Genomic DNA, 9,843 nt, shown 5'->3' on the forward strand with positions numbered 1-9,843 from the left:
TACATAACTAGAATATTAGAAAGGCTAGTCCCAGTTGTTAATTAAATATGATAGACAAGGAGTTAGCTTAAGAGCTTCTATTATACTCTGAGACACCACCTCACAACTAGCAGATAGGCCAATATGACAGTAAAGTAAAATAATAAATGTTGGAGGGGTTATGGCAAAATAATACACTGTTGATGGAGTTGTAAATTGATCCAAACATTCTGGAAGGCAATTTGGAAATATACCCAAGGGCTATAAAAGAATGCATTCCCTTTGAACCAGCAATATCACTACTGAGTTTGTACCCCAAAGAGATAATAAAAAGAGCCATACAAAAATATTTATAGCTGCACTCTTCATGATGGCAAAAAATGGAAAATGGGGGGGGTCCCTCAATTAGAGAATGGCTAAAAATGGTGGTATATGATTGTGCTGCAAGGAATGATGTACTGGAGGATTTCTGTATAAACTGGAAGAATCTCCAGGAACTGATGCAGAATGAAATGAGCAGAACCAGGAAAACATTGTACAAAGAAAGTGAAGCATTGCAGCACAATCCAATGTAATGGATTCTGCTACTAAAAGCAATATAATGATCCAGAACAATCCCAAGGGACTTAAGAGAAAGAATGCTATCCATAAGGGACTGTGGGAGTAGAAATACAGAAGAAAAACATATGACATCACTTGTTTATATGGGCAACACAATTTGTGGTTTTGGTTTCAAAAGATTCTCTATTACAAAAAATGAATAATATCAAAATAGGTATCAAGTTATAACTTTGTATAATCTAGTTAAATTGCTTTGGGCAGGAGAAGAGAAAGGAGGAGGGAAGGAAAATGTATCATAGAAACATGAAAAAATATTTTAAAGAAATTTTGAAAAGAGCTTTTGTTAAAAACTTTCGTATGTTAAGTATACATCTTTTCTATCTTCTGATTCTGAATAAAAGTAACAGAAGCAATCAGAGAATAAGTTGTTTACCTTTATGTCTCTTCTTAAGAATTATTGTCTGAGGGTATTAGTTATAAGATCAATACATTGTTTGGAACTTGTACTAGAATTTATCAACTATTAGATAACATACTTTGAGTATGAGGGTTTTGCTAATCAATAATTTGTATCAACTGTAAAAAGCCTATAAATATCCACAAGATGTCTTTCATCACAGACTAGATATGATGGGATAACTGATTCTATTTACCTATTAATATAGTCAGTTTTTCAGGTCAGAATTATGGACCAGAGAATTGGTGTCATCTTTTACATGTCAAACATGGAAACATATTTCTTACCTTCTTGGGAGGAAGGAGGATTGAGAGGGAGAAAGAAAGCACAGGTCACTAATATTTAAAGATATATATTTTGACATAAAACTTGGAAAATTACCAAAAATGTTATCCACTGGCAAAAAAAAAGGAAATGATAGAGTATGGTTGCAGATCAAAGGATACTAGCCTTTACTTTATTTCCTTTATGATTTTTTATTGTATATTTATTGTGTTTGCAGTCACAGCAAGAGGAATATGCAAATATATATTACAAGAAAGCATTGATATATCCTGTATCAGACAAATTTTACTGCCTTGGGGAGAAGGGAAGGGAAGGAGGAAGAGAATCTGAATTGCAAAATGTCAAAAAATAATTGTCAAATATTTTTTCTACATGTAAATGGAAAATACGAAATTAATTTTAACAAATCTTATAACTCTCCTCAGAGTTTAAATCATATATATAACATATGCTCAAAACCATAAAATGATATGTGTAAATAATTAACTTGATCACCCTGGAAACAGTCAAATCACAAGTCAAATCCAGGAGATCAACCAACCATTCTAATTAAGATAACATTGCTTTGCTATTTTTATAAATCATTTGTCTTGAATGCATTTAATTTAGGGGTTTATACTTATGAAGACATGTTAACATATTGATATCTAATAAAAGTAGCATTGACAAAATGGAAAAGGAAGTAACAAAAGTTCACTCAAGAAAATCTTGACTTAAAAATTAGCATTGGGCAAGTGGAAGCTAATGACTCCATGAGATATCAAGAAATAGTAAAAGTTCAAACAATGAAAAAAGGGCAAGAAAATGTGAAATATCTCATTGGAAAGACAATTGACCTAAAAAATAATATAGGAGAAAAAACCCAGGAACTAGTAGCTGAAAGATCATGGATCATGGTCATTATAAAAAAAGAGCTTAGACATCATCTTTCAAGATCTTATCAAGGAAAACTCCCCTAATATTCTAGAATCAAGAATGTAAAATTGAAATTTAAAGAATTCACCAGTCACTTCATGAGATACAATAATGGAGGCAGCCAGTTAGCCCAGAGACAGGAAATCCTCTGTTCAAATTTGGCCTCAGATACTTCTTGGCTATGTGAGCCTGGGAATAGCATTTAATCTACATTTCCTAGCCCTTACTTCTCTTCTGCATTGTAACCAACAGACAGTAAGTATTGATTAATGGAAGTTAAGGGTTTTAGAAAAAAGAGATCCCAAAAGGATTGCTACCAGGAATATTATAGTCAAATACCAGAACTCCCAGGGCAAGGAGAAAATATTGCAAACAGCTGAAATGAAATAATTCAATCATAAAGACACAGAATACTATAAGATCTAGCAGCTTCTATATTAAAGGATTAGAGGGTCTGAAATATGGTATTCCAGAATGCAAAGGGGAAAGACCATCCCCAAAGAATCATTTACCCAGAAAAACGGAATACAATCCTTCAGGGCAAAAAAAAATGTTGGTAACTATTTTTACATGTTGGGAAAAATAACTTAATTTTTTGGTAAGTACTACATGTGGGCATGGCAAAGGGGAGGAATAATGAGGATTTAAAATAAAAGTTTTTAAATATAAAAAAGAAAAAATAAGGCACACAAAACTTCAAGCACTATCTGTAAGGATTATCATTGGTTCACAAGTACATAACAGCCATTGGAGAAAGAGACTGTGAGCAAGTGAGCCAGTTTCATTTAGGTGGGTCAGTAGCTAGTCAAGAAGGGAGCTTTGAGAAGCATTTCAGAAGAGCCAAGCTGTTATTCTAGATGAGAAGTAGTCTATAGATAGAATACATGATATATCTGGGATTCTTTAATATTGGTTTTTTCATTAATACTAGTACTAGGAGAGGCCATGGCCAAGAAGGAGAGAACTCCAGGCATGTAGTACAACTTCTGTACTTCCTTCCAGGTATGGAAAGAACAACTTTGAGGATGATTTTGGACCACCTAAGACTGAGAGCTCCCCATCATGAAATTGTTAAAATGCCACACTTTAATCTGGCACTCTTGTTTCTTCCCTATGTTAATGGAACAAAGAGAAGAGACTTCTCCCAATCCAAATACATGCTCCATAAACTGCCAGGCTCTTTCCAGTGCTTTGCATGTTTTAAAAAAAAAGACTAGAAATGCTCCATTATTTGCTAGATACATGGCTGCAGCCAACTTCAAATCTGAAAGAATTCTCAGACATTTTCTTCTAAGAGCAGAAACTTGGGTAGGATTTGCAGCAATGACCTCCTATGGAAAGCATGAGTGGTGCTGAGAAGTTAGGAGGGCTTAACCCCATGAAAGCAAGAAGAAACAGTCCCCTAAGGACTGGCCATGTAGAAGAATGGACAAACAGTGGAGAAAACAATTGTATGTATTCCAATGAGAATTCAGTTTGCTCGCATAAGTGGGGCTTCTGATCAAACTGTTCAAAAGCCAAAGTGCAAAGGGGAAATTTCAATCTGATTGAACATTGTCAACAAATTCACCATTGCATCATGGAATTGCTAGTCCTTAAGACTTAAAAGAATTGATGTGTTAATTTCAAAGCTAAAGATTACATTTTTCAAAATAACTTCCAATATGAACATTTAAGAATTGTTTTGTGTGTGTGTGGGTGGGTGTGTGTTTGTGTTTTTAGGTATATATATATAATTCCAAAGCTCTCTTCTGATCTCCTCTTGATGCTTACCTTATTTTTCCTCTGCAATAAAAGAGCTGTTATAAATAAAAGTTATATTTTATTAAAATTGTCACTTGCAGAACTCAAATGGTAGAATGATGATTGAACTAGTCTGATCTCTCCCCAATCCCCCTCCCCACAACCATGGTAAAAACAAGCCTCTCCCTCAATTTCAGAGAAGTGAAGCACTTTTCCAAAGCAAAAAAAAAAAGCCTTGAGAAGGAAGAAAAGGTGTCTCCTTTGACTTAGAGGGATGCTTAGGTCTGAGCTGACAGCCTCAGCAAGGGTGGGATGTATCCCATCTGGGGAAGGGGAAGGCCCTGCCTGCACATCAAAGAGGCTTCAAGACAACCCAAGGCAGCAGCAGGCTTTGCCCCAGTAAAGGTCAGTAGGTCCAATGCAGACCAGCAGTAAACTACTTCTCAATTATACAAGCCAGCAGGGAAGTATCCTGTTGTGCAAGTCAGTAGCTAAAGTGCCCTCCTCACCCCCCCCCCAACCAGCATCAGGACTTCAACACTGCATAAGCAAGCACTGCCCCACCCCCATGGGTAAGCCAACAGCTCCAGTCCCATCCCCAGGGCAAACAAGCAGATGAAGCTCCCCACTCTATAAGTAAGCAGTGAGCTCCCTCCCACAACTTGGCAAACCAACATCAAGGATCCTCAACTCATGAAACTCAGAAAAACTTGGAATGACTTCTATGAACTGATAGAAAGTGAAGTGAGCAGATCCAGGAGAATGTGGCATACAGCAACAGAAATTTCATGAAGGATTTGATTATCATCAGCATTACAAGGATCCAAGACAACCCCAAGGGACTGACTCACAATGATAAATGCTATCCTCGGTCATGGAAGGAACTTTCTGAATCTGAAGGGAGATAGAAGCAAAGCATTTTTCACTTTATTTCATCCATGATGCTTTTTTGTATATGCGATATATATCTTCTTTCATGATGTGGTGCATATCAAAATGTCTTCCTGGACAGTGCTGGTAAAAAAAGAAAAAAAAAATAAGGAGGTGGTGTAGTAGCAGAGGGCTTATTCAAATGACAGTGATTTTCCTGATTTCTTGTGTCTGTGGAACAAGAAATTACTACATGTGGGGATATTGGAGGGTTGCAGAAGAGTCAGAGTTGTAATAAAGATTTGACATATAAAAAGGAAAAGAAAACAAAGCACACAAAACTTCAAGTACAGCAATTATTATCAAAGAACCACCATTACTGATTATTTTATTTAATTAGTTAACGAAAACTTCCCTTTAAATTCTGCTCTAGTTTTAACATTTCATGCCATCACAGCACAGAATTCTGATCAACATTAATTCTTCCTGGCAGAAATGACCAGGAAACCATCAATGAAAGGATTTGCTGCTTTGGGATGGCATTCTCATTTCTTTGGTTATCCTTCTTTCCTATGGCATTTAATTAAGGTGCTGAGGGAGGTAATACAAGAGGCCAATTCCAGGTGGCATTGTGTGGCTTCAGAGAGAGATAGAGACATATGATCTTTTTCTACCCCCTATCATGGTGATCTGGTCAAAATGATTGCTAGCATAAGGCAGAGCTGCTTTGGCTTTTTCAGTATTTGAACTTTTCCTAATATTCAGGGAGCAAGAATACAGAACAAGTGAATGTTGGCCAACCATTTAAAATTCCAAAATCATGTTTCAATCTGAAAAGCTAGGAGGTTGGACCATAAGGTTTAAAAGTCACTTCCACCTCTATGAACAATATTATAGGAACAAATTACTAGTCTCAGATCCAATTTTAAAATATATCTGAACGTGTGTGTGTGTGTGTGTGTACATATGTGTATATGTGGCTCTACAGAGAGACGAAGTATATTGAACACACCTTTTTAGTGTCTTCCTTTGGAAACATTTAGATGTTAGTTTTTAAGTGAAGCTTTAGTAATTTTCCCCATGGCCTTAGAAATGGGATTTGAGGAGTCAAAGGGTATAAGGGACCCTAACACTATTATTAACAATAAGATTCTACCCATGAGAACTTCATCTAATCACATCTGAAAACAGAATAGGCAGTTTCCCAGTTTCTGTGGGATACCAGAAGTTCCTCACTCAATGATAGACTAGTAAGTTTTTTTTCTTTTTTGTTTTAAATCAGGGGATACTGAAAACGTAGGTAATATAGGTAGAGGAAAATTAGAATCATTTCCATAGATCTGGATTCTTTCCTCATTTTTAATTTTTTTCAAGATTGCATGTTGATAACATTTTTCATGATCATTTTCTGATATCTTGTGATCCATGTTCTTTCCCTTCTTCCCAGCCCTTCTTCTCTCCCCAAGATGGCAGGTATTATGATATAGGTTGTGCCTGTGTTATGACAACAAATATTTCCACATTTATCATGCTGTGAAAGAAAACACAAATCATTTGTAGAAGAGAAAATTTTCATGTATGAAATAAAGTGAAAAATTCTTCACTCTGCATTCAGATTCTGTCAGTACCTTATTAGCCTTATTCTTCATGAATCCCTTGGAGTTGTCCTGCAATCTCACATTTATGATGAAAGTTAAGTCATTAACCATGGATCATTGTAGACTATTTTCACTACTATGTATAATCTTTTCCTAATTTTGCTCACTTCACATTGCTGGACTTCATATACCTTTTCAGGTTTTTCTGGGATTGTCTTCTTTATCATTTTTTGTGGCACAAAATTGCTGCTATAAATATTTTCAGGTATCTATTTTTCACTCATTTCAAGGATATAACTTCAGTAAACTTCCTCTCCCTTTCAAACCACGAAAAACACTGGTTTTCATTCATCACATCATCAGTAAGATAGCAAAATTCTAAATGTTTGGGAAGAGAATGATGGAGAAAACTGGGTTTCTTGGAAATGATGGATTATTTTGCTGCACTTTATAGATTATAATTGTGTTTCATATCATGCTAAGTACATTGGGATAAGAAGGGAAAGAACAACCAAAACCAATGTCATTTAAGGACTCACCAACCATTAGAGCTTCCCCTGCACCTGGACTATAAAATACAGACTCTAACCCTTTACTTAATGCTTTGTAGTCTAGCTCTAGACTTTGTTAGCCATAGATCATTTCATTTCATGCATTTTCTCAGTCAAAATGAAACTTTTAATTTCTCCCTCCCCCTGGATATGTAATTTCATCCAGAATATCAACTTTACTTGCCTTGGGCTCCCTACCTCCTGTGTGCTTTGAAATCCTCTTGTTTCAAACATAGTTCGTCGAATCTCTTCTTTAGCGTCCACATGTTGTCCAAACCAGCAAGAACATGAGCAAACTTTCTACTTTCCTAAAGTGGTAGATTCATTGGACCTGTTTTTCTACATCGCCACAAAAGTTTCCTCAGCCTTCCAGTTTTCTTTCTAGTGGTTTTCTCACCCTAGACGTTCAATCTCTATGTGTACCCTCTCTCTCTGCCTTTTGGACGCCTCAAAGAAACGTTTTCAATAAAATACTCAAACCAGACTGCGTCACAGTTTGGGGCAATTTCCTCCTTTTGGGATTCGGAGTAATGTCAGTATCCCCGAGGGAAACAAAAATAATTCCTAAATTGGAGTAGGTTCCTGAGAAAAGATGGTTCCCCTGGTTTAGGACACATTCTAAGTTTGAAAATATCAGGCTATCCAGAAGAAAAAAGTCCTGTAGGTAGTTGGAAAAGGGTCACGAGATAAGAATGAAGAGGAGGGCGCCTGCTCGGCCAGTAGCCGGTTGCCTGGAGACAGGCTTGGGGGGAGGCTAATATTTCCTCATCCAGCCTATCAAAGATCTCAGGCAATACCTACTGCATGCCTTAGGCATTTGGAAAGGTTTGGATTGAGATAGTAAGGAAGTCAGTTTTTTTTTTCCTTTCAATCCTACTCCTCTTCCTTCTTGTTGTCTTCATCAGCACCATCACCAACTGTTCCATCTTTCTGCCTCCACCTCCGCCTCCAACAACCCTTTTTCATTTCCATCTCTTCTCCTTCTACCTATCTGCTCCCTTCTTCACCACTTCTTTCTTCTTCTCTCCTAATATGACCGTTTTACATCAGCAAGAGCCTCCAAAGTTTGAAGTTTTCTCTCAAACTTCTCTTGAAGAGATTTCCCAGGGATAACTTGGTCACCTACATTGTACACCCAGCTAATCCACCCTCCACAGAGTAACCTGGAGAGCTTTTCGATTAGTCACTTTCGGAAGCTAGAATTATGGGACTCTGAAACCGTAGACTAAGAACACTGAGAGTGGCTTGCGCTGGCTGTGTAACGGGGTGATCCAAGAACCCACGTGGGGGCCAAGTCTTGTGGATGTGATGAACGTTTATGTCCGTGATCCAGCTGGTATGAATCAGGAAGATGCCACGTACATTACTGAGTTGGCACAGCTGAAAAAGACAGCACTATAGAGGAAGCCCTTATGCTGCCTTGCATGTGAAGAAGGACTTCAAATCAGTTTTGAATCCTGAAATCCTAATGGGACAGATATGTTCAAGGAATTCCGTGCAGCTGGACCATCTCCTGCAAACTCCAAGAATGTGAAAAAGAGTGGTTCAGGCCATTAGTCTTTTCTATCAATTAATGAAATCTGTCAAAACCACAAGGAAAAGAGAGAAAGTGGCCAGAACTTCAAAGCCTGGAGGAGAAGGAAAACTTGAGCTTGATGGTGCCCCTGTTGGGTGCCCACGTGTAAAAGAGTCATTGGAAAAAGGCTGTGAGCAAGTGGACATATATTGTTTATGTGGGTCAGTAGCTGGGAAAAGGAGTCTTTGAGAGGCATTTTAAGAAAAATAATAGCAAGTCTGTTCTGTGTGAAAACCAGTATATCTTGGCTTCTGAAGGACTTCTTAAGGCAATTTCCATCCCCTTTAAAACCCTCTCAGTGAAATAGTATAAGAAGTGATGTCAGAAGGCCAGTCAGTACCATTGTATATGTCTTTCAAAAAGGAGAAGAGGATTGCAGGTATGTGATATAACAGAATTGTTTGCCAGATGTTGAAAAAAGAACGTAGATGATGGTTTTGGATCAACTCAAACTGAAAGCCTCTCATCATGAAATATAAGGAAATGCAGTTTGTTTCTCACCTGTGTTAAAGAAGTAAAGACAAGAGACTTCTATCACTAAAAGCATGTGCTTCCCAGAATGGAAAGACCTTTCAAGTACTTTGGATTTAAGGGTGTGTGTGTGGGGGGGGGGGCACATAGCGATTCTTCATTATTTGCTTCAATTATGGCCACTTTCAGCTTTAAATCAGAAATAATCCTTAGATATTATGCTTCCAGAGCAGAAACTTCTGAATTATTTGTAGCAGCAACCTCATTGGAGAACTTGAATAGTCCTCACGGGTCAGGAGAGTTTAGGGCACTGAAAGTAAGAAAGTAAGTTTTAGGGAACAAAACTTTATTAACTGAAATGAAAATACTCTTTATTTTGATTTAGGCCATTCTGTTGTACAGCCAAAGCCCAAAGAGGATAAATTTAAAATTTATTTGACATTGGAGACAATAGATTTATCAGTACATCACAGAATGACTAATCTCAGAGATTTACAAGAAAGCATTGATATATTAATTGGAAAACTAGTGCTTCAGATTTCCAAAAATGCAAGCACAATTTTATTTAAGAAGTTTTTTTGTGAATTATCAATGTACTTTCTCCTCATATTCTCTTATTGCTTATTCTATTTTAAATTTCTAACATAAAAGTTATTTAATAAATAAAATACATATCCTAATTAATTAAACAGGAAAACATGAAATATTTTTCTAGCCCGTGTTTCTATATGTTTAAGTACATACATATGTATATGTCTATTTTGGAAGGTAGCCTCAAATATAATGTGTTATATCACTAGTCACATACACTATATATTTATAAATACAAACACACAA

At 36.8% G+C, this 9,843-nt stretch overlaps 1 long non-coding RNA gene across 1 annotated transcript; it reads right to left on the reverse strand.

Moving 5' to 3' along the window:
* Window positions 1–4,845: 4,845 nt before the first annotated feature.
* On the reverse strand, window positions 4,846–8,480 carry LOC103101496 (uncharacterized). Its single transcript, XR_001622897.2, has 2 exons — window positions 7,158–8,480; window positions 4,846–4,954 (listed from the first exon to the last, which is right to left on the reverse strand). It is a non-coding gene; the product is annotated as an uncharacterized LOC103101496 (long non-coding RNA).
* Between the last annotated feature and the right edge of the window lie 1,363 nt (window positions 8,481–9,843).

The sequence above is a fragment of the Monodelphis domestica genome, chromosome 6 (genome assembly GCF_027887165.1).
Source record: "Monodelphis domestica isolate mMonDom1 chromosome 6, mMonDom1.pri, whole genome shotgun sequence".
Lineage (NCBI taxonomy): Eukaryota > Metazoa > Chordata > Mammalia > Didelphimorphia > Didelphidae > Monodelphis > Monodelphis domestica.